This window comes from Lissotriton helveticus, chromosome 1_2 (assembly GCF_964261635.1).
Source record: "Lissotriton helveticus chromosome 1_2, aLisHel1.1, whole genome shotgun sequence".
NCBI lineage: Eukaryota > Metazoa > Chordata > Amphibia > Caudata > Salamandridae > Lissotriton > Lissotriton helveticus.
The window spans coordinates 336,779,977-336,804,891 of NC_136058.1; the positions used below are offsets into that span (position 1 = coordinate 336,779,977).

The following is a 24,915-nucleotide window of genomic DNA, read 5'->3' on the forward strand; positions in this document are numbered from 1 at the left end:
TCTTGTTTTTCAAGGAACTTATCATTTATAGATCCCTCAGTGGACAGAGTGTCAAGTAAAATGAGACAAAATTGAAATGGAAGTTGTGGAAATGTCATTGTGAGATTACATAAGAACTCAAATTGCTCTCACAAGCTAACGAATACCTAAACCCTTTTGATAAAACCCCTTTAGTTGTTATGATGTGACCATATATGAAAGCCATCTGTGATTTATCTGTTCTTACTATGCAACAAGCTTGGCAATGACAAGTTAAAAATAAAATGTATGTACATTTTAGAATGGAGAATGCGGGCATCGATCCCGCTACCTCTCGCATGCTAAGCGAGCGCTCTACCATTTGAGCTAATTCCCCTGTGTGCTCCCTCAGAATAACATTTCAAAAGTAATGTTAATGCCTAGACACTTTATTTGACGTCAAATTGCCCATTACATGAGTGTTCAGTTCACTCCTAACTGATGCCTTACCTCCACTTAGGGGATGTTTTACAGTTCAGGTTGGCCTGTTTAGTACTTGAATAGGAGTAATATCGCTGTATGTTAATCTAGACTAATGCCCTACCTAATCTTGAAGTTACATTTCCCACCAATGGGAAACCAAAGATATACAATTTTTGGGAGTTATTGCATGTCTAATGCAAGATTAATTGCCATATTATGAGATCCAATGCAATAATCCTGCAAAAATTACTCGTTTTCGCCCAACGTGGGGCTCAAACCCACGACCCTGAGATTAAGAGTCTCATGCTCGAACCCATGACCCTGAGATCAAGAGTCTCATGCTCTACCGACTGAGCTAGCCGGGCTCCCTCTTTAAAGTAGTATGCAAACTGATCGTTTTTCATTAAGAAAACCAGTTCCTGGATATTCCTCAACTCTTGTTTTTCAAGGAACTTATCATTTATAGATCCCTCAGTGGACAGAGTGTCAAGTAAAATGAGACAAAATTGAAATGGAAGTTGTGGAAATGTCATTGTGAGATTACATAAGAACTCAAATTGCTCTCACAAGCTAACGAATACCTAAACCCTTTTGATAAAACCCCTTTAGTTGTTATGATGTGACCATATATGAAAGCCATCTGTGATTTATCTGTTCTTACTATGCAACAAGCTTGGCAATGACAAGTTAAAAATAAAATGTATGTACATTTTAGAATGGAGAATGCGGGCATCGATCCCGCTACCTCTCGCATGCTAAGCGAGCGCTCTACCATTTGAGCTAATTCCCCTGTGTGCTCCCTCAGAATAACATTTCAAAAGTAATGTTAATGCCTAGACACTTTATTTGACGTCAAATTGCCCATTACATGAGTGTTCAGTTCACTCCTAACTGATGCCTTACCTCCACTTAGGGGATGTTTTACAGTTCAGGTTGGCCTGTTTAGTACTTGAATAGGAGTAATATCGCTGTATGTTAATCTAGACTAATGCCCTACCTAATCTTGAAGTTACATTTCCCACCAATGGGAAACCAAAGATATACAATTTTTGGGAGTTATTGCATGTCTAATGCAAGATTAATTGCCATATTATGAGATCCAATGCAATAATCCTGCAAAAATTACTCGTTTTCGCCCAACGTGGGGCTCAAACCCACGACCCTGAGATTAAGAGTCTCATGCTCGAACCCACAACCCTGAGATCAAGAGTCTCATGCTCTACCGACTGAGCTAGCCGGGCTCCCTCTTTAAAGTAGTATGCAAACTGATCGTTTTTCATTAAGAAAACCAGTTCCTGGATATTCCTCAACTCTTGTTTTTCAAGGAACTTATCATTTATAGATCCCTCAGTGGACAGAGTGTCAAGTAAAATGAGACAAAATTGAAATGGAAGTTGTGGAAATGTCATTGTGAGATTGCATAAGAACTCAAATTGCTCTCACAAGCTAACGAATACCTAAACCCTTTTGATAAAACACCTTTAGTTGTTATGATGTGACCATATATGAAAGCCATCTGTGATTTATCTGTTCTTACTATGCAACAAGCTTGGCAATGACAAGTTAAAAATAAAATGTATGTACATTTTAGAATGGAGAATGCGGGCATCGATCCCGCTACCTCTCGCATGCTAAGCGAGCGCTCTACCATTTGAGCTAATTCCCCTGTGTGCTCCCTCAGAATAACATTTCAAAAGTAATGGTAATGCCTACCACACTTTATTTGATGTCAAATTGCCCATTACATGAGTGTTCAGTTCACTCCTAACTGATGCCTTACCTCCACTTAGGGGATGTTTTACAGTTCAGGTTGGCCTGTTAAGTACTTGAATAGGAGTAATATCGCTGTATGTTAATCTAGACTAATGCCCTACCTAATCTTGAAGTTACATTTCCCACCAATGGGAAACCAAAGATATACAATTTTTGGGAGTTATTGCATGTCTAATGCAAGATTAATTGCCATATTATGAGATCCAACACAATAATCCTGCAAAAAATACTCGTTTTCGCCCAACGTGGGGCTCGAACCCACGACCCTGAGATTAAGAGTCTCATGCTCTACCGACTGAGCTAGCCGGGCTCCCTCTTTAAAGTAGAATGCAAACTGATCATTTTTCATTAAGAAAACCAGTTCCTGGATATTCCTCAACTCTTGTTTTTCAAGGAACTTATCATTTATAGATCCCTCAGTGGACAGAGTGTCAAGTAAAATGAGACAAAATTGAAATGGAAGTTGTGGAAATGTCATTGTGAGATTGCATAAGAACTCAAATTGCTCTCACAAGCTAACGAATACCTAAACCCTTTTGATAAAACCCCTTTAGTTGTTATGATGTGACCATATATGAAAGCCATCTGTGATTTATCTGTTCTTACTATGCAACAAGCTTGGCAATGACAAGTTAAAAATAAAATGTATGTACATTTTAGAATGGAGAATGCGGGCATCGATACCGCTACCTCTCGCATGCTAAGCGAGCGCTCTACCATTTGAGCTAATTCCCCTGTGTGCTCCCTCAGAATAACATTTCAAAAGTAATGTTAATGCCTACGACACTTTATTTGACGTCAAATTGCCCATTACATGAGTGTTCAGTTCACTCCTAACTGATGCCTTACCTCCACTTAGGGGATGTTTTACAGTTCAGGTTGGCCTGTTTAGTACTTGAATAGGAGTAATATCGCTGTATGTTAATCTAGACTAATGCCCTACCTAATCTTGAAGTTACATTTCCCACCAATGGGAAACCAAAGATATACAATTTTTGGGAGTTATTGCATGTCTAATGCAAGATTAATTGCCATATGATGAGATCCAATGCAATAATCCTGCAAAAATTACTCGTTTTCGCCCAACGTGGGGCTCGAACCCACGACCCTGAGATTAAGAGTCTCATGCTCTACCGACTGAGCTAGCCGGGCTCCCTCTTTAAAGTAGTATGCAAACTGATCGTTTTTCATTAAGAAAACCAGTTCCTGGATATTCCTCAACTCTTGTTTTTCAAGGAACTTATCATTTATAGATCCCTCAGTGGACAGAGTGTCAAGTAAAATGAGACAAAATTGAAATGGAAGTTGTGGAAATGTCATTGTGAGATTGCATAAGAACTCAAATTGCTCTCACAAGCTAACGAATACCTAAACCCTTTTGATAAAACACCTTTAGTTGTTATGATGTGACCATATATGAAAGCCATCTGTGATGTATCTGTTCTTACTATGCAACAAGCTTGGCAATGACAAGTTAAAAATAAAATGTATGTACATTTTAGAATGGAGAATGCGGGCATCGATCCCACTACCTCTCGCATGCTAAGCGAGCGCTCTACCATTTGAGCTAATTCCCCTGTGTGCTCTCTCAGAATAACATTTCAAAAGTAATGGTAATGCCTAACACACTTTATTTGACGTCAAATTGCCCATTACATGAGTGTTCAGTTCACTCCTAACTGATGCCTTACCTCCACTTAGGGGATGTTTTACAGTTCAGGTTGGCCTGTTTAGTACTTGAATAGGAGTAATATCGCTGTATGTTAATCTAGACTAATGCCCTACCTAATCTTGAAGTTACATTTCCCACCAATGGGAAACCAAAGATATACAATTTTTGGGAGTTATTGCATGTCTAATGCAAGATGAATTGCCATATTATGAGATCCAATGCAATAATCCTGCAAAAATTACTCGTTTTCGCCCAACGTGGGGCTTGAACCCACGACCCTGAGATTAAGAGTCTCATGCTCTACCTACTGAGCTAGCCAGGCTCCCTCTTTAAAGTAGTATGCAAACTGATCGTTTTTCATTAAGAAAACCAGTTCCTGGATATTCCTCAACTCTTGTTTTTCAAGGAACTTATCATTTATAGATCCCTCAGTGGACAGAGTGTCAAGTAAAATGAGACAAAATTGAAATGGAAGTTGTGGAAATGTCATTGTGAGATTGCATAAGAACTCAAATTGCTCTCACAAGCTAACGAATACCTAAACCCTTTTGATAAAACCACTTTAGTTGTTATGATGTGACCATATATGAAAGCCATCTGTGATTTATCTGTTCTTACTATGCAACAAGCTTGGCAATGACAAGTTAAAAATAAAATGTATGTACATTTTAGAATGGAGAATGCGGGCATCGATCCCACTACCTCTCGCATGCTAAGCGAGCGCTCTACCATTTGAGCTAATTCCCCTGTGTGCTCCCTCAAAATAACATTTCAAAAGTAATGGTAATGCCTACCACACTTTATTTGACGTCAAATTGCCCATTACATGAGTGTTCAGTTCACTCCTAACTGATGCCTTACCTCCACTTAGGGGATGTTTTACAGTTCAGGTTGGCCTGTTTAGTACTTGAATAGGAGTAATATCGCTGTATGTTAATCTAGACTAATGCCCTACCTAATCTTGAAGTTACATTTCCCACCAATGGGAAACCAAAGATATACAATTTTTGGGAGTTATTGCATGTCTAATGCAAGATGAATTGCCATATTATGAGATCCAATGCAATAATCCTGCAAAAATTACTCATTTTCGCCCAACGTGGGGCTCGAACCCACGACCCTGAGATTAAGAGTCTCATGCTCTACCGACTGAGCTAGCCAGGCTCCCACTTTAAAGTAGTATGCAAACTGATCGTTTTTCATTAAGAAAACCAGTTCCTGGATATTCCTCAACTCTTGTTTTTCAAGGAACTTATCATTTATAGATCCCTCAGTGGACAGAGTGTCAAGTAAAATGAGACAAAATTGAAATGGAAGTTGTGGAAATGTCATTGTGAGATTGCATAAGAACTCAAATTGCTCTCACAAGCTAACGAATACCTAAACCCTTTTGATAAAACCACTTTAGTTGTTATGATGTGACCATATATGAAAGCCATCTGTGATTTATCTGTTCTTACTATGCAACAAGCTTGGCAATGACAAGTTAAAAATAAAATGTATGTACATTTTAGAATGGAGAATGCGGGCATCGATCCCGCTACCTCTCGCATGCTAAGCGAGCGCTCTACCATTTGAGCTAATTCCCCTGTGTGCTCCCTCAGAATAACATTTCAAAAGTAATGGTAATGCCTACCACACTTTATTTGACGTCAAATTGCCCATTACATGAGTGTTCAGTTCACTCCTAACTGATGCCTTACCTCCACTTAGGGGATGTTTTACAGTTCAGGTTGGCCTGTTTAGTACTTGAATAGGAGTAATATCGCTGTATGTTAATCTAGACTAATGCCCTACCTAATCTTGAAGTTACATTTCCCACCAATGGGAAACCAAAGATATACAATTTTTGGGAGTTATTGCATGTCTAATGCAAGATGAATTGCCATATTATGAGATCCAATGCAATAATCCTGCAAAAATTACTCATTTTCGCCCAAACGTGGGGCTCGAACCCACGACCCTGAGATTAAGAGTCTCATGCTCTACCGACTGAGCTAGCCAGGCTCCCTCTTTAAAGTAGTATGCAAACTGATCGTTTTTCATTAAGAAAACCAGTTCCTGGATATTCCTCAACTCTTGTTTTTCAAGGAACTTATCATTTATAGATCCCTCAGTGGACAGAGTGTCAAGTAAAATGAGACAAAATTGAAATGGAAGTTGTGGAAATGTCATTGTGAGATTGCATAAGAACTCAAATTGCTCTCACAAGCTAACGAATACCTAAACCCTTTTGATAAAACCACTTTAGTTGTTATGATGTGACCATATATGAAAGCCATCTGTGATTTATCTGTTCTTACTATGCAACAAGCTTGGCAATGACAAGTTAAAAATAAAATGTATGTACATTTTAGAATGGAGAATGCAGGCATCGATCCCGCTACCTCTCGCATGCTAAGCGAGCGCTCTACCATTTGAGCTAATTCCTCTGTGTGCTCCCTCAGAATAACATTTCAAAAGTAATGGTAATGCCTACCACACTTTATTTGACGTCAAATTGCCCATTACATGAGTGTTCAGTTCACTCCTAACTGATGCCTTACCTCCACTTAGGGGATGTTTTACAGTTCAGGTTGGCCTGTTTAGTACTTGAATAGGAGTAATATCGCTGTATGTTAATCTAGACTAATGCCCTACCTAATCTTGAAGTTACATTTCCCACCAATGGGAAACCAAAGATATACAATTTTTAGGAGTTATTGCATGTCTAATGCAAGATTAATTGCCATATTATGAGATCCAATGCAATAATCCTGCAAAAATTACTCGTTTTCGCCCAACGTGGGGCTCGAACCCACGACCCTGAGATTAAGAGTCTCATGCTCTACCGACTGAGCTAGCCGGCCTCCCTCTTTAAAGTAGTATGCAAACTGATCGTTTTTCATTAAGAAAACCAGTTCCTGGATATTCCTCAACTCTTGTTTTTCAAGGAACTTATCATTTATAGATCCCTCAGTGGACAGAGTGTCAAGTAAAATGAGACAAAATTGAAATGGAAGTTGTGGAAATGTCATTGTGAGATTGCATAAGAACTCAAATTGCTCTCACAAGCTAACGAATACCTAAACCCTTTTGATAAAACCACTTTAGTTGTTATGATGTGACCATATATGAAAGCCATCTGTGATTTATCTGTTCTTACTATGCAACAAGCTTGGCAATGACAAGTTAAAAATAAAATGTATGTACATTTTAGAATGGAGAATGCAGGCATCGATCCCGCTACCTCTCGCATGCTAAGCGAGCGCTCTACCATTTGAGCTAATTCCCCTGTGTGCTCCCTCAGAATAACATTTCAAAAGTAATGGTAATGCCTACCACACTTTATTTGATGTCAAATTGCCCATTACATGAGTGTTCAGTTCACTCCTAACTGATGCCTTACCTCCACTTAGGGGATGTTTTACAGTTCAGGTTGGCCTGTTAAGTACTTGAATAGGAGTAATATCGCTGTATGTTAATCTAGACTAATGCCCTACATAATCTTGAAGTTACATCTCCCACCAATGGGAAACCAAAGATATACAATTTTTGGGAGGTATTGCATGTCTAATGCAAGATTAATTGCCATATTATGAGATCCAATGCAATAATCCTGCAAAAATTACTCGTTTTTGCCCAACGTGTGGCTCGAACCCACGACCCTCAGATTAAGAGTCTCATGCTCTACCGACTGAGCTAGCCGGGCTCCCTCTTTAAAGTAGAATGCAAACTGATCGTTTTTCATTAAGAAAACCAGTTCCTGGATATTCCTCAACTCTTGTTTTTCAAGGAACTTATCATTTATAGATCCCTCAGTGGACAAAGTGTCAAGTAAAATGAGACAAAATTGAAATGGAAGTTGTGGAAATGTCATTGTGAGATTGCATAAGAACTCAAATTGCTCTCACAAGCTAACGAATACCTAAACCCTTTTGATAAAACACCTTTAGTTGTTATGATGTGACCATATATGAAAGCCATCTGTGATGTATCTGTTCTTACTATGCAACAAGCTTGGCAATGACAAGTTAAAAATAAAATGTATGTACATTTTAGAATGGAGAATGCGGGCCTCGATCCCGCTACCTCTCGCATGCTAAGCGAGCGCTCTACCATTTGAGCTAATTCCCCTGTGTGCTCCCTCAGAATAACATTTCAAAAGTAATGGTAATGCCTACCACACTTTATTTGACGTCAAATTGCCCATTACATGAGTGTTCAGTTCACTCCTAACTGATGCCTTACCTCCACTTAGGGGATGTTTTACAGTTCAGGTTGGCCTGTTAAGTACTTGAATAGGAGTAATATCGCTGTATGTTAATCTAGACTAATGCCCTACCTAATCTTGAAGTTACATTTCCCACCAATGGGAAACCAAAGATATACAATTTTTGGGAGTTATTGCATGTCTAATGCAAGATGAATTGCCATATTATGAGATCCAATGCAATAATCCTGCAAAAATTACTCGTTTTCGCCCAACGTGGGGCTCGAACCCACGACCCTGAGATTAAGAGTCTCATGCTCTACCGACTGAGCTAGCCAGGCTCCCTCTTTAAAGTAGTATGCAAACTGATCGTTTTTCATTAAGAAAACCAGTTCCTGGATATTCCTCAACTCTTGTTTTTCAAGGAACTTATCATTTATAGATCCCTCAGTGGACAGAGTGTCAAGTAAAATGAGACAAAATTGAAATGGAAGTTGTGGAAATGTCATTGTGAGATTGCATAAGAACTCAAATTGCTCTCACAAGCTAACGAATACCTAAACCCTTTTGATAAAACCACTTTAGTTGTTATGATGTGACCATATATGAAAGCCATCTGTGATTTATCTGTTCTTACTATGCAACAAGCTTGGCAATGACAAGTTAAAAATAAAATGTATGTACATTTTAGAATGGAGAATGCGGGCATCGATCCCGCTACCTCTCGCATGCTAAGCGAGCGCTCTACCATTTGAGCTAATTCCCCTGTGTGCTCCCTCAGAATAACATTTCAAAAGTAATGGTAATGCCTACCACACTTTATTTGACGTCAAATTGCCCATTACATGAGTGTTCAGTTCACTCCTAACTGATGCCTTACCTCCACTTAGGGGATGTTTTACAGTTCAGGTTGGCCTGTTTAGTACTTGAATAGGAGTAATATCGCTGCATGTTAATCTAGACTAATGCCCTACCTAATCTTGAAGTTACATTTCCCACCAATGGGAAACCAAAGATATACAATTTTTGGGAGTTATTGCATGTCTAATGCAAGATTAATTGCCATATTATGAGATCCAATGCAATAATCCTGCAAAAATTACTCGTTTTCGCCCAACGTGGGGCTCGAACCCACGACCCTGAGATTAAGAGTCTCATGCTCTACCGACTGAGCTAGCCGGCCTCCCTCTTTAAAGTAGTATGCAAACTGATCGTTTTTCATTAAGAAAACCAGTTCCTGGATATTCCTCAACTCTTGTTTTTCAAGGAACTTATCATTTATAGATCCCTCAGTGGACAGAGTGTCAAGTAAAATGAGACAAAATTGAAATGGAAGTTGTGGAAATGTCATTGTGAGATTGCATAAGAACTCAAATTGCTCTCACAAGCTAACGAATACCTAAACCCTTTTGATAAAACACCTTTAGTTGTTATGATGTGACCATATATGAAAGCCATCTGTGATGTATCTGTTCTTACTATGCAACAAGCTTGGCAATGACAAGTTAAAATTAAAATGTATGTACATTTTAGAATGGAGAATGCGGGCATCGATCCCGCTACCTCTCGCATGCTAAGCGAGCGCTCTACCATTTGAGCTAATTCCCCTGTGTGCTCCCTCAGAATAACATTTCAAAAGTAATGGTAATGCCTACCACACTTTATTTGACGTCAAATTGCCCATTACATGAGTGTTCAGTTCACTCCTAACTGATGCCTTACCTCCACTTAGGGGATGTTTTACAGTTCAGGTTGGCCTGTTAAGTACTTGAATAGGAGTAATATCGCTGTATGTTAATCTAGACTAATGCCCTACCTAATCTTGAAGTTACATTTCCCACCAATGGGAAACCAAAGATATACAATTTTTGGGAGTTATTGCATGTCTAATGCAAGATTAATTGCCATATTATGAGATCCAATGCAATAATCCTGCAAAAATTACTCGTTTTCGCCCAACGTGGGGCTCGAACCCACGACCCTGAGATTAAGAGTCTCATGCTCTACCGACTGAGCTAGCCGGGCTCCCTCTTTAAAGTAGAACGCAAACTGATCGTTTTTCATTAAGAAAACCAGTTCCTGGATATTCCTCAACTCTTGTTTTTCAAGGAACTTATCATTTATAGATCCCTCAGTGGACAGAGTGTCAAGTAAAATGAGACAAAATTGAAATGGAAGTTGTGGAAATGTCATTGTGAGATTGCATAAGAACTCAAATTGCTCTCACAAGCTAACGAATACCTAAACCCTTTTGATAAAACCCCTTTAGTTGTTATGATGTGACCATATATGAAAGCCATCTGTGATTTATCTGTTCTTACTATGCAACAAGCTTGGCAATGACAAGTTAAAAATAAAATGTATGTACATTTTAGAATGGAGAACGCGGGCATCGATCCCACTACCTCTCGCATGCTAAGCGAGCGCTCTACCATTTGAACTAATTCCCCTGTGTGCTCCCTCAGAATAACATTTCAAAAGTAATGTTAATGCCTACGACACTTTATTTGACGTCAAATTGCCCATTACATGAGTGTTCAGTTCACTCCTAACTGATGCCTTACCTCCACTTAGGGGATGTTTTACAGTTCAGGTTGGCCTGTTTAGTACTTGAATAGGAGTAATATCGCTGTATGTTAATCTAGACTAATGCCCTACCTAATCTTGAAGTTACATTTCCCACCAATGGGAAACCAAAGATATACAATTTGTGGGAGTTATTGCATGTCTAATGCAAGATTAATTGCCATATTATGAGATCCAATGCAATAATCCTGCAAAAATTACTCGTTTTCGCCCAACGTGGGGCTCGAACCCACGACCCTGAGATTAAGAGTCTCATGCTCTACCGACTGAGCTAGCCGGGCTCCCTCTTTAAAGTAGTATGCAAACTGATCGTTTTTCATTAAGAAAACCAGTTCCTGGATATTCCTCAACTCTTGTTTTTCAAGGAACTTATCATTTATAGATCCCTCAGTGGACAGAGTGTCAAGTAAAATGAGACAAAATTGAAATGGAAGTTGTGGAAATGTCATTGTGAGATTGCATAAAAACTCAAATTGCTCTCACAAGCTAACGAATACCTAAACCCTTTTGATAAAACCACTTTAGTTGTTATGATGTGACCATATATGAAAGAAATCTGTGATTTATCTGTTCTTACTATGCAACAAGCTTGGCAATGACAAGTTAAAAATAAAATGTATGTACATTTTAGAATGGAGAATGCGGGCATCGATCCCGCTACCTCTCGCATGCTAAGCGAGCGCTCTACCATTTGAGCTAATTCCCCTGTGTGCTCCCTCAGAATAACATTTCAAAAGTAATGGTAATGCCTACCACACTTTATTTGATGTCAAATTGCCCATTACATGAGTGTTCAGTTCACTCCTAACTGATGCCTTACCTCCACTTAGGGGATGTTTTACAGTTCAGGTTGGCCTGTTAAGTACTTGAATAGGAGTAATATCGTTGTATGTTAATCTAGACTAATGCCCTACATAATCTTGAAGTTACATCTCCCACCAATGGGAAACCAAAGATATACAATTTTTGGGAGGTATTGCATGTCTAATGCAAGATTAATTGCCATATTATGAGATCCAATGCAATAATCCTGCAAAAATTACTCGTTTTCGCCCAACGTGGGGCTCGAACCCACGACCCTCAGATTAAGAGTCTCATGCTCTACCGACTGAGCTAGCCGGGCTCCCTCTTTAAAGTAGAATGCAAACTGATCGTTTTCATTAAGAAAACCAGTTCCTGGATATTCCTCAACTCTTGTTTTTCAAGGAACTTATCATTTATAGATCCCTCAGTGGACAGAGTGTCAAGTAAAATAAGACAAAATTGAAATGGAAGTTGTGGAAATGTCATTGTGAGATTGCATAAGAACTCAAATTGCTCTCACAAGCTAACGAATACCTAAACCATTTTGATAAAACCCCTTTAGTTGTTATGATGTGACCATATATGAAAGCCATCTGTGATTTATCTGTTCTTACTATGCAACAAGCTTGGCAATGACAAGTTAAAAATAAAATGTATGTACATTTTAGAATGAAGAATGCGGGCATCGATCCCACTACCTCTCGCTTGCTAAGCGAGCGCTCTGCCATTTGAGCTAATTCCCCTGTGTGCTCCCTCAGCATAACATTTCAAAAGTAATGTTAATGCCTTCCACACTTTATTTGAAGTCAAATTGCACATTACATGAGTGTTCAGTTCACTCCTAACTGATGCCTTACCTCCACTTAGGGGATGTTTTACAGTTCAGGTTGGCCTGTTTAGTACTTGAATAGGAGTAATATCGCTGTATGTTAATCTAGACTAATGCCCTACCTAATCTTGAAGTTACATGGTGGGAAACCAAAGATATACAATTTTTGGGAGTTATTGCATGTCTAATGCAAGATGAATTGCCATATTATGAGATCCAATGCAATAATCCTGCAAAAATTACTCGTTTTCACCCAAAGTGGGGCTCGAACCCACGAACCTGAGATTAAGAGTCTCATGCTCTACCGACTGAGCTAGCCGGGATCCCTCTTTAAAGTAGAATGCAAACTGATCGTTTTTCATTAAGAAAACCAGTTCCTGGATATTCCTCAACTCTTGTTTTTCAAGGAACTTATCATTTATAGATCCCTCAGTGGACAGAGTGTCAAGTAAAATGAGACAAAATTGAAATGGAAGTTGTGGAAATGTCATTGTGAGATTGCATAAGAACTCAAATTGCTCTCACAAGCTAACGAATACCTAAACCCTTTTGATAAAACACCTTTAGTTGTTATGATGTGACCATATATGAAAGCCATCTGTGATGTATCTGTTCTTACTATGCAACAAACTTGGCAATGACAAGTTAAAAATAAAATGTATGTACATTTTAGAATGGAGAATGCGGGCATCGATCCCGCTACCTCTCGCATGCTAAGCGAGCGCTCTACCATTTGAGCTAATTCCCCTGTGTGCTCCCTCAGAATAACATTTCAAAAGTAATGGTAATGCCTACCACACTTTATTTGACGTCAAATTGCCCATTACATGAGTGTTCAGTTCACTCCTAACTGATGCCTTACCTCCACTTAGGGGATGTTTTACAGTTCAGGTTGGCCTGTTAAGTACTTGAATAGGAGTAATATCGCTGTATGTTAATCTAGACTAATGCCCTACCTAATCTTGAAGTTACATTTCCCACCAATGGGAAACCAAAGATATACAATTTTTGGGAGTTATTGCATGTCTAATGCAAGATGAATTGCCATATTATGAGATCCAATGCAATAATCCTGCAAAAATTACTCGTTTTCGCCCAACGTGGGGCTCGAACCCACGACCCTGAGATTAAGAGTCTCATGCTCTACCGAATGAGCTAGCCAGGCTCCCTCTTTAAAGTAGTATGCAAACTGATCGTTTTTCATTAAGAAAACCAGTTCCTGGATATTCCTCAACTCTTGTTTTTCAAGGAACTTATCATTTATAGATCCCTCAGTGGACAGAGTGTCAAGTAAAATGAGACAAAATTGAAATGGAAGTTGTGGAAATGTCATTGTGAGATTGCATAAGAACTCAAATTGCTCTCACAAGCTAACGAATACCTAAACCCTTTTGATAAAACCACTTTAGTTGTTATGATGTGACCATATATGAAAGCCATCTGTGATTTATCTGTTCTTACTATGCAACAAGCTTGGCAATGACAAGTTAAAAATAAAATGTATGTACATTTTAGAATGGAGAATGCGGGCATCGATCCCGCTACCTCTCGCATGCTAAGCGAGCGCTCTACCATTTGAGCTAATTCCCCTGTGTGCTCCCTCAGAATAACATTTCAAAAGTAATGGTAATGCCTACCACACTTTATTTGACGTCAAATTGCCCATTACATGAGTGTTCAGTTCACTCCTAACTGATGCCTTACCTCCACTTAGGGGATGTTTTACAGTTCAGGTTGGCCTGTTTAGTACTTGAATAGGAGTAATATCGCTGCATGTTAATCTAGACTAATGCCCTACCTAATCTTGAAGTTACATTTCCCACCAATGGGAAACCAAAGATATACAATTTTTGGGAGTTATTGCATGTCTAATGCAAGATTAATTGCCATATTATGAGATCCAATGCAATAATCCTGCAAAAATTACTCGTTTTCGCCCAACGTGGGGCTCGAACCCACGACCCTGAGATTAAGAGTCTCATGCTCTACCGACTGAGCTAGCCGGCCTCCCTCTTTAAAGTAGTATGCAAACTGATCGTTTTTCATTAAGAAAACCAGTTCCTGGATATTCCTCAACTCTTGTTTTTCAAGGAACTTATCATTTATAGATCCCTCAGTGGACAGAGTGTCAAGTAAAATGAGACAAAATTGAAATGGAAGTTGTGGAAATGTCATTGTGAGATTGCATAAGAACTCAAATTGCTCTCACAAGCTAACGAATACCTAAACCCTTTTGATAAAACACCTTTAGTTGTTATGATGTGACCATATATGAAAGCCATCTGTGATGTATCTGTTCTTACTATGCAACAAGCTTGGCAATGACAAGTTAAAAATAAAATGTATGTACATTTTAGAATGGAGAATGCGGGCATCGATCCCGCTACCTCTCGCATGCTAAGCGAGCGCTCTACCATTTGAGCTAATTCCCCTGTGTGCTCCCTCAGCATAACATTTCAAAAGTAATGTTAATGCCTTCCACACTTTATTTGAAGTCAAATTGCACATTACATGAGTGTTCAGTTCACTCCTAACTGATGCCTTACCTCCACTTAGGGGATGTTTTACAGTTCAGGTTGGCCTGTTTAGTACTTGAATAGGAGTAATATCGCTGTATGTTAATCTAGACTAATGCCCTACCTAATCTTGAAGTTACATGGTGGGAAACCAAAGATATACAATTTTTGGGAGTTATTGCATGTCTAATGCAAGATGAATTGCCATATTATGAGATCCAATGCAATAATCCTGCAAAAATTACTCATTTTCGCCCAACGTGGGGCTCGAACCCACGAACCTGAGATTAAGAGTCTCATGCTCTACCGACTGAGCTAGCCGGGATCCCTCTTTAAAGTAGAATGCAAACTGATCGTTTTTCATTAAGAAAACCAGTTCCTGGATATTCCTCAACTCTTGTTTTTCAAGGAACTTATCATTTATAGATCCCTCAGTGGACAGAGTGTCAAGTAAAATGAGACAAAATTGAAATGGAAGTTGTGGAAATGTCATTGTGAGATTGCATAAGAACTCAAATTGCTCTCACAAGCTAACGAATACCTAAACCCTTTTGATAAAACCACTTTAGTTGTTATGATGTGACCATATATGAAAGCCATCTGTGATTTATCTGTTCTTACTATGCAACAAGCTTGACAATGACAAGTTAAAAATAAAATGTAGGTAAATTTTAGAATGGAGAATGCGGGCATCGATCCCGCTACCTCTCGCATGCTAAGCGAGCGCTCTACCATTTGAGCTAATTCCCCTGTGTGCTCCCTCAGAATAACATTTCAAAAGTAATGGTAATGCCTACCACACTTTATTTGATGTCAAATTGCCCATTACATGAGTGTTCAGTTCACTCCTAACTGATGCCTTACCTCCACTTAGGGGATGTTTTACAGTTCAGGTTGGCCTGTTAAGTACTTGAATAGGAGTAATATCGCTGTATGTTAATCTAGACTAATGCCCTACCTAATCTTGAAGTTACATCTCCCACCAATGGGAAACCAAAGATATACAATTTTTGGGAGTTATTGCATGTCTAATGCAAGATTAATTGCCATATTATGAGATCCAATGCAATAATCCTGAAAAAAATTACTTGTTTTCGCCCAATGTGGGGCTCGAACCCACGACCCTGAGATTAAGAGTCTCATGCTCTACCGACTGAGCTAGCCGGGCTCCCTCTTTAAAGTAGTATGAAAACTGGTCGTTTTTCATTAAGAAAACCAGTTCCTGGATATTCCTCAACTCTTGTTTTTCAAGGAACTTATCATTTATAGATCCCTCAGTGGACAGAGTGTCAAGTAAAAGGAGACAAAATTGAAATGGAAGTTGTGGAAATGTCATTGTGAGATTGCATAAGAACTCAAATTGCTCTCACAAGCTAACGAATACCTAAACCCTTTTGATAAAACCCCTTTAGTTGTTATGATGTGACCATATATGAAAACCATCTGTGATTTATCTGTTCTTACTATGCAACAAGCTTGTCAATGACAAGTTAAAAATAAAATGTATGTACATTTTAGAATTGAGAATGCGGGCATCGATCCCGCTACCTCTCGCATGCTAAGCGAGCGCTCTACCATTTGAGCTAATTCCCCTGTGTGCTCCCTCAGAATAACATTTCAAAAGTAATGTTAATGCCTTCCACACTTTATTTGACATCAAATTGCACATTACATGAGTGTTCAGTTCACTCCTAACTGATGCCTTACCTCCACTTAGGGGATGTTTTACAGTTCAGGTTGGCCTGTTTAGTACTTGAATAGGAGTAATATCGCTGTATGTTAATCTAGACTAATGCCCTACCTAATCTTGAAGTTACATTTCCCACCAATGGGAAACCAAAGATATACAATTTTTGGGAGTTATTGCATGTCTAATGCAAGATGAATTGCCATATTATGAGATCCAATGCAATAATCCTGCAAAAATTACTCATTTTCGCCCAACGTGGGGCTCGAACCCACGAACCTGAGATTAAGAGTCTTATGCTCTACCGACTGAGCTAGCCGGGCTCCCTCTTTAAAGTTGAATGCAAACTGATCGTTTTTCATTAAGAAAACCAGTTCCTGGATATTCCTCAACTCTTGTTTTTCAAGGAACTTATCATTTATAGATCCCTCAGTGGACAGAGTGTCAAGTAAAATGAGACAAAATTGAAATGGAAGTTGTGGAAATGTCATTGTGAGATTGCATAAGAACTCAAATTGCTCTCACAAGCTAACGAATACCTAAACCCTTTTGATAAAACCACTTTAGTTGTTATGATGTGACCATATATGAAAGCCATCTGTGATTTATCTGTTCTTACTATGCAACAAGCTTGGCAATGACAAGTTAAAAATAAAATGTATGTAAATTTTAGAATGGAGAATGCGGGCATCGATCCCGCTACCTCTCGCATGCTAAGCGAGCGCTCTACCATTTGAGCTAATTCCCCTGTGTGCTCCCTCAGAATAACATTTCAAAAGTAATGGTAATGCCTACCACACTTTATTTGATGTCAAAATGCCCATTACATGAGTGTTCAGTTCACTCCTAACTGATGCCTTACCTCCACTTAGGGGATGTTTTACAGTTCAGGTTGGCCTGTTTAGTACTTGAATAGGAGTAATATCGCTGTATGTTAATCTAGACTAATGCCCTACCTAATCTTGAAGTTACATTTCCCACCAATGGGAAACCAAAGATATACAATTTTTGGGAGTTATTGCATGTCTAATGCAAGATGAATTGCCATATTATGAGATCCAATGCAATAATCCTGCAAAAATTACTCGTTTTCGCCCAACGTGGGGCTCGAACCCACGAACCTGAGATTAAGAGTCTCATGCTCTACCGACTGAGCTAGCCAGGCTCCCTCTTTAAAGTAGGATGCAAACTGATCGTTTTTCATTAAGAAAACCAGTTCCTGGATATTCCTCAACTCTTGTTTTTCAAGGAACTTATCATTTATAGATCCCTCAGTGGACAGAGTGTCAAGTAAAATGAGACAAAATTGAAATGGAAGTTGTGGAAATGTCATTGTGAGATTGCATAAGAACTCAAATTGCTCTCACAAGCTAACGAATACCTAAACCCTTTTGATAAAACCCCTTTAGTTGTTATGATGTGACCATATATGAAAGCCATCTGTGATTTATCTGTTCTTACTATGCAACAAGCTTGGCAATGACAAGTTAAAAATAAAATGTATGTACATTTTAGAATGGAGAATGCGGGCATCGATCCCACTACCTCTCGCATGCTAAGCGAGCGCTCTACCATTTGAACTAATTCCCCTGTGTGCTCCCTCAGAATAACATTTCAAAAGTAATGTTAATGCCTACGACACTTTATTTGACGTCAAATTGCCCATTACATGAGTGTTCAGTTCACTCCTAACTGATGCCTTACCTCCACTTAGGGGATGTTTTACAGTTCAGGTTGGCCTGTTTAGTACTTGAATAGGAGTAATATCGCTGTATGTTAATCTAGACTAATGCCCTACCTAATCTTGAAGTTACATTTCCCACCAATGGGAAACCAAAGATATACAATTTTTGGGAGTTATTGCATGTCTAATGCAAGATTAATTGCCATATTATGAGATCCAATGCAATAATCCTGCAAAAATTACTCGTTTTCGCCCAACGTGGGGCTCGAACCCACGACCCTGAGATTAAGAGTCTCATGCTCTACCGACTGAGCTAGCCGGGCTCCCTCTTTAAAGTAGTATGCAAACTGATCGTTTTTCATTAAGAAAACCAGTTCCTGGATATTCCTCAACTCTTGTTTTTCAAGGAACTTATCATTTATAGATCCCTCAGTGGACAGAGTGTCAAGTAAAAGGAGACAAAATTGAAATGGAAGTTGTGGAAATGTCATTGTGAGATTGCATAAGAACTCAAATTGCTCTCACAAGCTAACGAATACCTAAACCCTTTTGATAAAACCCCTTTAGTTGTTATGATGTGACCATATATGAAAGCCATCTGTGATTTATCTGTTCTTACTATGCAACAAGCTTGTCAATGACAAGTTAAAAATAAAATGTATGTACATTTTAGAATGGAGAATGCGGGCATCGATCCCGCTACCTCTCGCATGCTAAGCGAGCGCTCTACCATTTGATCTAATTCCCCTGTGTGCTCCCTCAGAATAACATTTCAAAAGTAATGTTAATGCCTTCCACACTTTATTTGACATCAAATTGCACATTACATGAGTGTTCAGTTCACTCCTAACTGATGCCTTACCTCCACTTAGGGGATGTTTTACAGTTCAGGTTGGCCTGTTTAGTACTTGAATAGGAGTAATATCGCTGTATGTTAATCTAGACTAATGCCCTACCTAATCTTGAAGTTACATTTCCCACCAATGGGAAACCAAAGATATACAATTTTTGGGAGTTATTGCATGTCTAATGCAAGATTAATTGCCATATTATGAGATCCAATGCAAGAATCCTGCAAAAATTACTCGTTTTCGCCCAACGTGGGGCTCGAACCCACGACCCTGAGATTAAGAGTCTCATGCTCTACCGACTGAGCTAGCCGGGCTCCCTCTTTAAAGTAGTATGCAAACTGATCGTTTTTCATTAAGAAAACCAGTTCCTGGATATTCCTCAACTCTTGTTTTTCAAGGAACTTATCATTTATAGATCCCTCAGTGGACAGAGTGTCAAGTAAAATGAGACAAAATTTAAATGGAAGTTGTGGAAATGTCATTGTGAGATTGCATAAGAACTCAAATTGCTCTCACAAGCTAACGAATACCTAAACCCTTTTGATAAAACCACTTTAGTTGTTATGATGTGACCATATATGAAAGAAATCTGTGATTTATCTGTTCTTACTATGCAACAAGCTTGGCAATGACAAGTTAAAAATAAAATGTATGTAAATTTTAGAATGGAGAATGCGGGCATCGATCCCGCTACCTCTCGCATGCTAAGCGAGCGCTCTACCATTTGAGCTAATTCCCCTGTGTGCTCCCTCAGAATAACATTTCAAAAGTAATGGTAATGCCTACCACACTTTATTTGATGTCAAAATGCCCATTACATGAGTGTTCAGTTCACTCCTAACTGATGCCTTACCTCCACTTAGGGGATGTTTTACAGTTCAGGTTGGCCTGTTTAGTACTTGAATAGGAGTAATATCGCTGTATGTTAATCTAGACTAATGCCCTACCTAATCTTGAAGTTACATTTCCCACCAATGGGAAACCAAAGATATACAATTTTTGGGAGTTATTGCATGTCTAATGCAAGATGAATTGCCATATTATGAGATCCAATGCAATAATCCTGCAAAAATTACTCGTTTTCGCCCAACGTGGGGCTCGAACCCACGAACCTGAGATTAAGAGTCTCATGCTCTACCGACTGAGCTAGCCAGGCTCCCTCTTTAAAGTAGGATGCAAACTGATCGTTTTTCATTAAGAAAACCAGTTCCTGGATATTCCTCAACTCTTGTTTTTCAAGGAACTTATCATTTATAGATCCCTCAGTGGACAGAGTGTCAAGTAAAATGAGACAAAATTGAAATGGAAGTTGTGGAAATGTCATTGTGAGATTGCATAAGAACTCAAATTGCTCTCACAAGCTAACGAATACCTAAACCCTTTTGATAAAACCCCTTTAGTTGTTATGATGTGACCATATATGAAAGCCATCTGTGATTTATCTGTTCTTACTATGCAACAAGCTTGGCAATGACAAGTTAAAAATAAAATGTATGTACATTTTAGAATGGAGAATGCGGGCATCGATCCCACTACCTCTCGCATGCTAAGCGAGCGCTCTACCATTTGAACTAATTCCCCTGTGTGCTCCCTCAGAATAACATTTCAAAAGTAATGTTAATGCCTACGACACTTTATTTGACGTCAAATTGCCCATTACATGAGTGTTCAGTTCACTCCTAACTGATGCCTTACCTCCACTTAGGGGATGTTTTACAGTTCAGGTTGGCCTGTTTAGTACTTGAATAGGAGTAATATCGCTGTATGTTAATCTAGACTAATGCCCTACCTAATCTTGAAGTTACATTTCCCACCAATGGGAAACCAAAGATATACAATTTTTGGGAGTTATTGCATGTCTAATGCAAGATTAATTGCCATATTATGAGATCCAATGCAATAATCCTGCAAAAATTACTCGTTTTCGCCCAACGTGGGGCTCGAACCCACGACCCTGAGATTAAGAGTCTCATGCTCTACCGACTGAGCTAGCCGGGCTCCCTCTTTAAAGTAGTATGCAAACTGATCGTTTTTCATTAAGAAAACCAGTTCCTGGATATTCCTCAACTCTTGTTTTTCAAGGAACTTATCATTTATAGATCCCTCAGTGGACAGAGTGTCAAGTAAAAGGAGACAAAATTGAAATGGAAGTTGTGGAAATGTCATTGTGAGATTGCATAAGAACTCAAATTGCTCTCACAAGCTAACGAATACCTAAACCCTTTTGATAAAACCCCTTTAGTTGTTATGATGTGACCATATATGAAAGCCATCTGTGATTTATCTGTTCTTACTATGCAACAAGCTTGTCAATGACAAGTTAAAAATAAAATGTATGTACATTTTAGAATGGAGAATGCGGGCATCGATCCTGCTACCTCTCGCATGCTAAGCGAGCGCTCTACCATTTGATCTAATTCCCCTGTGTGCTCCCTCAGAATAACATTTCAAAAGTAATGTTAATTCCTTCCACACTTTATTTGACATCAAATTGCACATTACATGAGTGTTCAGTTCACTCCTAACTGATGCCTTACCTCCACTTAGGGGATGTTTTACAGTTCAGGTTGGCCTGTTTAGTACTTGAATAGGAGTAATATCGCTGTATGTTAATCTAGACTAATGCCCTACCTAATCTTGAAGTTACATTTCCCACCAATGGGAAACCAAAGATATACAATTTTTGGGAGTTATTGCATGTCTAATGCAAGATTAATTGCCATATTATGAGATCCAATGCAAGAATCCTGCAAAAATTACTCGTTTTCGCCCAACGTGGGGCTCGAACCCACGACCCTGAGATTAAGAGTCTCATGCTCTACCGACTGAGCTAGCCGGGCTCCCTCTTTAAAGTAGTATGCAAACTGATCGTTTTTCATTAAGAAAACCAGTTCCTGGATATTCCTCAACTCTTGTTTTTCAAGGAACTTATCATTTATAGATCCCTCAGTGGACAGAGTGTCAAGTAAAATGAGACAAAATTGAAATGGAAGTTGTGGAAATGTCATTGTGAGATTGCATAAAAACTCAAATTGCTCTCACAAGCTAACGAATACCTAAACCCTTTTGATAAAACCACTTTAGTTGTTATGATGTGACCATATATGAAAGAAATCTGTGATTTATCTGTTCTTACTATGCAACAAGCTTGGCAATGACAAGTTAAAAATAAAATGTATGTACATTTTAGAATGGAGAATGCGGGCATCGATCCCGCTACCTCTCGCATGCTAAGCGAGCGCTCTACCATTTGAGCTAATTCCCCTGTGTGCTCCCTCAGAATAACATTTCAAAAGTAATGGTAATGCCTACCACACTTTATTTGATGTCAAATTGCCCATTACATGAGTGTTCAGTTCACTCCTAACTGATGCCTTACCTCCACTTAGGGGATGTTTTACAGTTCAGGTTGGCCTGTTAAGTACTTGAATAGGAGTAATATCGCTGTATGTTAATCTAGACTAATGCCCTACATAATCTTGAAGTTACATCTCCCACCAATGGGAAACCAAAGATATACAATTTTTGGGAGGTATTGCATGTCTAATGCAAGATTAATTGCCATATTATGAGATCCAATGCAATAATCCTGCAAAAATTACTCGTTTTCGCCCAACGTGGGGCTCGAACCCACGAACCTGAGATTAAGAGTCTCATGCTCTACCGACTGAGCTAGCCAGGCTCCCTCTTTAAAGTAGGATGCAAACTGATCGTTTTTCATTAAGAAAACCAGTTCCTGGATATTCCTCAACTCTTGTTTTTCAAGGAACTTATCATTTATAGATCCCTCAGTGGACATAGTGTCAAGTAAAATGAGACAAAATTGAAATGGAAGTTGTGGAAATGTCATTGTGAGATTGCATAAGAACTCAAATTGCTCTCACAAGCTAACGAATACCTAAACCCTTTTGATAAAACCCCTTTAGTTGTTATGATGTGACCATATATGAAAGCCATCTGTGATTTATCTGTTCTTACTATGCAACAAGCTTGGCAATGACAAGTTAAAAATAAAATGTATGTACATTTTAGAATGGAGAATGCGGGCATCGATCCCACTACCTCTCGCATGCTAAGCGAGCGCTCTACCATTTGAACTAATTCCCCTGTGTGCTCCCTCAGAATAACATTTCAAAAGTAATGTTAATGCCTACGACACTTTATTTGACGTCAAATTGCCCATTACATGAGTGTTCAGTTCACTCCTAACTGATGCCTTACCTCCACTTAGGGGATGTTTTACAGTTCAGGTTGGCCTGTTTAGTACTTGAATAGGAGTAATATCGCTGTATGTTAATCTAGACTAATGCCCTACCTAATCTTGAAGTTACATTTCCCACCAATGGGAAACCAAAGATATACAATTTTTAGGAGTTATTGCATGTCTAATGCAAGATTAATTGCCATATTATGAGATCCAATGCAATAATCCTGCAAAAATTACTCGTTTTCGCCCAACGTGGGGCTCGAACCCACGACCCTGAGATTAAGAGTCTCATGCTCTACCGACCTAGCTAGCCGGGCTCCCTCTTTAAAGTAGTATGCAAACTGATCGTTTTTCATTAAGAAAACCAGTTCCTGGATATTCCTCAACTCTTGTTTTTCAAGGAACTTATCATTTATAGATCCCTCAGTGGACAGAGTGTCAAGTAAAAGGAGACAAAATTGAAATGGAAGTTGTGGAAATGTCATTGTGAGATTGCATAAGAACTCAAATTGCTCTCACAAGCTAACGAATACCTAAACCCTTTTGATAAAACCCCTTTAGTTGTTATGATGTGACCATATATGAAAGCCATCTGTGATTTATCTGTTCTTACTATGCAACAAGCTTGTCAATGACAAGTTAAAAATAAAATGTATGTACATTTTAGAATGGAGAATGCGGGCATCGATCCCGCTACCTCTCGCATGCTAAGCGAGCGCTCTACCATTTGATCTAATTCCCCTGTGTGCTCCCTCAGAATAACATTTCAAAAGTAATGTTAATGCCTTCCACACTTTATTTGACATCAAATTGCACATTACATGAGTGTTCAGTTCACTCCTAACTGATGCCTTACCTCCACTTAGGGGATGTTTTACAGTTCAGGTTGGCCTGTTTAGTACTTGAATAGGAGTAATATCGCTGTATGTTAATCTAGACTAATGCCCTACCTAATCTTGAAGTTACATTTCCCACCAATGGGAAACCAAAGATATACAATTTTTGGGAGTTATTGCATGTCTAATGCAAGATTAATTGCCATATTATGAGATCCAATGCAAGAATCCTGCAAAAATTACTCGTTTTCGCCCAACGTGGGGCTCGAACCCACGACCCTGAGATTAAGAGTCTCATGCTCTACCGACTGAGCTAGCCGGGCTCCCTCTTTAAAGTAGTATGCAAACTGATCGTTTTTCATTAAGAAAACCAGTTCCTGGATATTCCTCAACTCTTGTTTTTCAAGGAACTTATCATTTATAGATCCCTCAGTGGACAGAGTGTCAAGTAAAATGAGACAAAATTGAAATGGAAGTTGTGGAAATGTCATTGTGAGATTGCATAAAAACTCAAATTGCTCTCACAAGCTAACGAATACCTAAACCCTTTTGATAAAACCACTTTAGTTGTTATGATGTGACCATATATGAAAGAAATCTGTGATTTATCTGTTCTTACTATGCAACAAGCTTGGCAATGACAAGTTAAAAATAAAATGTATGTACATTTTAGAATGGAGAATGCGGGCATCGATCCCGCTACCTCTCGCATGCTAAGCGAGCGCTCTACCATTTGAGCTAATTCCCCTGTGTGCTCCCTCAGAATAACATTTCAAAAGTAATGGTAATGCCTACCACACTTTATTTGATGTCAAATTGCCCATTACATGAGTGTTC

General features: G+C 38.9%; 40 non-coding genes across 40 annotated transcripts; all 40 read right to left on the minus strand.

Annotated features, from left to right (window-relative positions):
- Positions 1–282: 282 nt before the first annotated feature.
- TRNAA-AGC (transfer RNA alanine (anticodon AGC)) lies at positions 283–355 on the minus strand. The gene has a single exon. It is a non-coding gene; the product is annotated as a tRNA-Ala (tRNA).
- Positions 356–1,158: 803 nt separating this feature from the next.
- On the minus strand, positions 1,159–1,231 carry TRNAA-AGC (transfer RNA alanine (anticodon AGC)). The gene has a single exon. It is a non-coding gene; the product is annotated as a tRNA-Ala (tRNA).
- Positions 1,232–2,034: 803 nt separating this feature from the next.
- Positions 2,035–2,107, minus strand: TRNAA-AGC (transfer RNA alanine (anticodon AGC)). The gene has a single exon. It is a non-coding gene; the product is annotated as a tRNA-Ala (tRNA).
- Positions 2,108–2,451: 344 nt separating this feature from the next.
- TRNAK-CUU (transfer RNA lysine (anticodon CUU)) lies at positions 2,452–2,524 on the minus strand. The gene has a single exon. It is a non-coding gene; the product is annotated as a tRNA-Lys (tRNA).
- Positions 2,525–3,293: 769 nt separating this feature from the next.
- TRNAK-CUU (transfer RNA lysine (anticodon CUU)) lies at positions 3,294–3,366 on the minus strand. Its single transcript has one exon. It is a non-coding gene; the product is annotated as a tRNA-Lys (tRNA).
- A 352-nt stretch (positions 3,367–3,718) lies between these two features.
- On the minus strand, positions 3,719–3,791 carry TRNAA-AGC (transfer RNA alanine (anticodon AGC)). The gene has a single exon. It is a non-coding gene; the product is annotated as a tRNA-Ala (tRNA).
- Positions 3,792–4,135: 344 nt separating this feature from the next.
- TRNAK-CUU (transfer RNA lysine (anticodon CUU)) lies at positions 4,136–4,208 on the minus strand. The gene has a single exon. It is a non-coding gene; the product is annotated as a tRNA-Lys (tRNA).
- A 352-nt stretch (positions 4,209–4,560) lies between these two features.
- TRNAA-AGC (transfer RNA alanine (anticodon AGC)) lies at positions 4,561–4,633 on the minus strand. Its single transcript has one exon. It is a non-coding gene; the product is annotated as a tRNA-Ala (tRNA).
- A 344-nt stretch (positions 4,634–4,977) lies between these two features.
- On the minus strand, positions 4,978–5,050 carry TRNAK-CUU (transfer RNA lysine (anticodon CUU)). Its single transcript has one exon. It is a non-coding gene; the product is annotated as a tRNA-Lys (tRNA).
- Positions 5,051–5,402: 352 nt separating this feature from the next.
- TRNAA-AGC (transfer RNA alanine (anticodon AGC)) lies at positions 5,403–5,475 on the minus strand. The gene has a single exon. It is a non-coding gene; the product is annotated as a tRNA-Ala (tRNA).
- A 344-nt stretch (positions 5,476–5,819) lies between these two features.
- On the minus strand, positions 5,820–5,893 carry TRNAK-CUU (transfer RNA lysine (anticodon CUU)). The gene has a single exon. It is a non-coding gene; the product is annotated as a tRNA-Lys (tRNA).
- A 769-nt stretch (positions 5,894–6,662) lies between these two features.
- TRNAK-CUU (transfer RNA lysine (anticodon CUU)) lies at positions 6,663–6,735 on the minus strand. Its single transcript has one exon. It is a non-coding gene; the product is annotated as a tRNA-Lys (tRNA).
- Positions 6,736–7,929: 1,194 nt separating this feature from the next.
- TRNAA-AGC (transfer RNA alanine (anticodon AGC)) lies at positions 7,930–8,002 on the minus strand. The gene has a single exon. It is a non-coding gene; the product is annotated as a tRNA-Ala (tRNA).
- Positions 8,003–8,346: 344 nt separating this feature from the next.
- Positions 8,347–8,419, minus strand: TRNAK-CUU (transfer RNA lysine (anticodon CUU)). Its single transcript has one exon. It is a non-coding gene; the product is annotated as a tRNA-Lys (tRNA).
- Positions 8,420–8,771: 352 nt separating this feature from the next.
- TRNAA-AGC (transfer RNA alanine (anticodon AGC)) lies at positions 8,772–8,844 on the minus strand. The gene has a single exon. It is a non-coding gene; the product is annotated as a tRNA-Ala (tRNA).
- Positions 8,845–9,188: 344 nt separating this feature from the next.
- TRNAK-CUU (transfer RNA lysine (anticodon CUU)) lies at positions 9,189–9,261 on the minus strand. The gene has a single exon. It is a non-coding gene; the product is annotated as a tRNA-Lys (tRNA).
- A 352-nt stretch (positions 9,262–9,613) lies between these two features.
- Positions 9,614–9,686, minus strand: TRNAA-AGC (transfer RNA alanine (anticodon AGC)). The gene has a single exon. It is a non-coding gene; the product is annotated as a tRNA-Ala (tRNA).
- Positions 9,687–10,030: 344 nt separating this feature from the next.
- TRNAK-CUU (transfer RNA lysine (anticodon CUU)) lies at positions 10,031–10,103 on the minus strand. Its single transcript has one exon. It is a non-coding gene; the product is annotated as a tRNA-Lys (tRNA).
- Positions 10,104–10,872: 769 nt separating this feature from the next.
- TRNAK-CUU (transfer RNA lysine (anticodon CUU)) lies at positions 10,873–10,945 on the minus strand. The gene has a single exon. It is a non-coding gene; the product is annotated as a tRNA-Lys (tRNA).
- Positions 10,946–11,297: 352 nt separating this feature from the next.
- Positions 11,298–11,370, minus strand: TRNAA-AGC (transfer RNA alanine (anticodon AGC)). Its single transcript has one exon. It is a non-coding gene; the product is annotated as a tRNA-Ala (tRNA).
- A 344-nt stretch (positions 11,371–11,714) lies between these two features.
- On the minus strand, positions 11,715–11,787 carry TRNAK-CUU (transfer RNA lysine (anticodon CUU)). The gene has a single exon. It is a non-coding gene; the product is annotated as a tRNA-Lys (tRNA).
- Positions 11,788–12,972: 1,185 nt separating this feature from the next.
- On the minus strand, positions 12,973–13,045 carry TRNAA-AGC (transfer RNA alanine (anticodon AGC)). The gene has a single exon. It is a non-coding gene; the product is annotated as a tRNA-Ala (tRNA).
- Positions 13,046–13,389: 344 nt separating this feature from the next.
- TRNAK-CUU (transfer RNA lysine (anticodon CUU)) lies at positions 13,390–13,462 on the minus strand. The gene has a single exon. It is a non-coding gene; the product is annotated as a tRNA-Lys (tRNA).
- Positions 13,463–13,814: 352 nt separating this feature from the next.
- Positions 13,815–13,887, minus strand: TRNAA-AGC (transfer RNA alanine (anticodon AGC)). Its single transcript has one exon. It is a non-coding gene; the product is annotated as a tRNA-Ala (tRNA).
- A 344-nt stretch (positions 13,888–14,231) lies between these two features.
- TRNAK-CUU (transfer RNA lysine (anticodon CUU)) lies at positions 14,232–14,304 on the minus strand. Its single transcript has one exon. It is a non-coding gene; the product is annotated as a tRNA-Lys (tRNA).
- A 352-nt stretch (positions 14,305–14,656) lies between these two features.
- TRNAA-AGC (transfer RNA alanine (anticodon AGC)) lies at positions 14,657–14,729 on the minus strand. Its single transcript has one exon. It is a non-coding gene; the product is annotated as a tRNA-Ala (tRNA).
- A 761-nt stretch (positions 14,730–15,490) lies between these two features.
- TRNAA-AGC (transfer RNA alanine (anticodon AGC)) lies at positions 15,491–15,563 on the minus strand. Its single transcript has one exon. It is a non-coding gene; the product is annotated as a tRNA-Ala (tRNA).
- A 345-nt stretch (positions 15,564–15,908) lies between these two features.
- Positions 15,909–15,981, minus strand: TRNAK-CUU (transfer RNA lysine (anticodon CUU)). Its single transcript has one exon. It is a non-coding gene; the product is annotated as a tRNA-Lys (tRNA).
- A 1,194-nt stretch (positions 15,982–17,175) lies between these two features.
- TRNAA-AGC (transfer RNA alanine (anticodon AGC)) lies at positions 17,176–17,248 on the minus strand. The gene has a single exon. It is a non-coding gene; the product is annotated as a tRNA-Ala (tRNA).
- A 344-nt stretch (positions 17,249–17,592) lies between these two features.
- Positions 17,593–17,665, minus strand: TRNAK-CUU (transfer RNA lysine (anticodon CUU)). Its single transcript has one exon. It is a non-coding gene; the product is annotated as a tRNA-Lys (tRNA).
- Positions 17,666–18,434: 769 nt separating this feature from the next.
- TRNAK-CUU (transfer RNA lysine (anticodon CUU)) lies at positions 18,435–18,507 on the minus strand. Its single transcript has one exon. It is a non-coding gene; the product is annotated as a tRNA-Lys (tRNA).
- Positions 18,508–19,276: 769 nt separating this feature from the next.
- Positions 19,277–19,349, minus strand: TRNAK-CUU (transfer RNA lysine (anticodon CUU)). Its single transcript has one exon. It is a non-coding gene; the product is annotated as a tRNA-Lys (tRNA).
- Positions 19,350–19,701: 352 nt separating this feature from the next.
- TRNAA-AGC (transfer RNA alanine (anticodon AGC)) lies at positions 19,702–19,774 on the minus strand. The gene has a single exon. It is a non-coding gene; the product is annotated as a tRNA-Ala (tRNA).
- A 344-nt stretch (positions 19,775–20,118) lies between these two features.
- TRNAK-CUU (transfer RNA lysine (anticodon CUU)) lies at positions 20,119–20,191 on the minus strand. The gene has a single exon. It is a non-coding gene; the product is annotated as a tRNA-Lys (tRNA).
- A 769-nt stretch (positions 20,192–20,960) lies between these two features.
- TRNAK-CUU (transfer RNA lysine (anticodon CUU)) lies at positions 20,961–21,033 on the minus strand. The gene has a single exon. It is a non-coding gene; the product is annotated as a tRNA-Lys (tRNA).
- Positions 21,034–21,802: 769 nt separating this feature from the next.
- TRNAK-CUU (transfer RNA lysine (anticodon CUU)) lies at positions 21,803–21,875 on the minus strand. Its single transcript has one exon. It is a non-coding gene; the product is annotated as a tRNA-Lys (tRNA).
- Positions 21,876–22,227: 352 nt separating this feature from the next.
- On the minus strand, positions 22,228–22,300 carry TRNAA-AGC (transfer RNA alanine (anticodon AGC)). The gene has a single exon. It is a non-coding gene; the product is annotated as a tRNA-Ala (tRNA).
- A 344-nt stretch (positions 22,301–22,644) lies between these two features.
- Positions 22,645–22,717, minus strand: TRNAK-CUU (transfer RNA lysine (anticodon CUU)). The gene has a single exon. It is a non-coding gene; the product is annotated as a tRNA-Lys (tRNA).
- A 1,611-nt stretch (positions 22,718–24,328) lies between these two features.
- On the minus strand, positions 24,329–24,401 carry TRNAK-CUU (transfer RNA lysine (anticodon CUU)). The gene has a single exon. It is a non-coding gene; the product is annotated as a tRNA-Lys (tRNA).
- Positions 24,402–24,753: 352 nt separating this feature from the next.
- On the minus strand, positions 24,754–24,826 carry TRNAA-AGC (transfer RNA alanine (anticodon AGC)). Its single transcript has one exon. It is a non-coding gene; the product is annotated as a tRNA-Ala (tRNA).
- Between the last annotated feature and the right edge of the window lie 89 nt (positions 24,827–24,915).